Here is a 502-nt window from a genome sequence, read left to right on the forward strand (position 1 = left end):
CATTATTGACCTAGTACGGTGGAGCAGCTTAGCTACATTTGTGCTACTACGAAGATAACGAATGGACAGCAATTAATGCTCTCTAGCAAACCCTTTTGGTTTGACAGCGATATATTATATGCATGGTCAATTGTTCGTTTCCATGATTCACCGAAAACACACTCCTGAGTGCTTTACTACCTAGATCAGCTATACCAAAGTATGGCGTGTGGGTAGGTATTTCACAGGGTGTATCCGCACGCTATAATTAAAAACAGAAATATTTATAGAAGTGTTGAAGCAGTACTAACTATGGTGACCTGTGAACCAACAACTTCTATGCCAAATATTTCTATTTAATTTTGGGTTCTTAAGAAAGAGAGGCTCACATTTAGTGTACTTTAGTTTATGTACTCAGGTGATCATGCACGAATTATGGTGATTTGGGGAACACAGATTTTTGGCTCTTGGTGCCCATGAACCCTATATGAATAATAAAATTTAAAAATTACCAGGAAAATAA

Source organism: Triticum dicoccoides, chromosome 3B (genome assembly GCF_002162155.2).
Source record: "Triticum dicoccoides isolate Atlit2015 ecotype Zavitan chromosome 3B, WEW_v2.0, whole genome shotgun sequence".
Classification (NCBI taxonomy): domain Eukaryota; kingdom Viridiplantae; phylum Streptophyta; class Magnoliopsida; order Poales; family Poaceae; genus Triticum; species Triticum dicoccoides.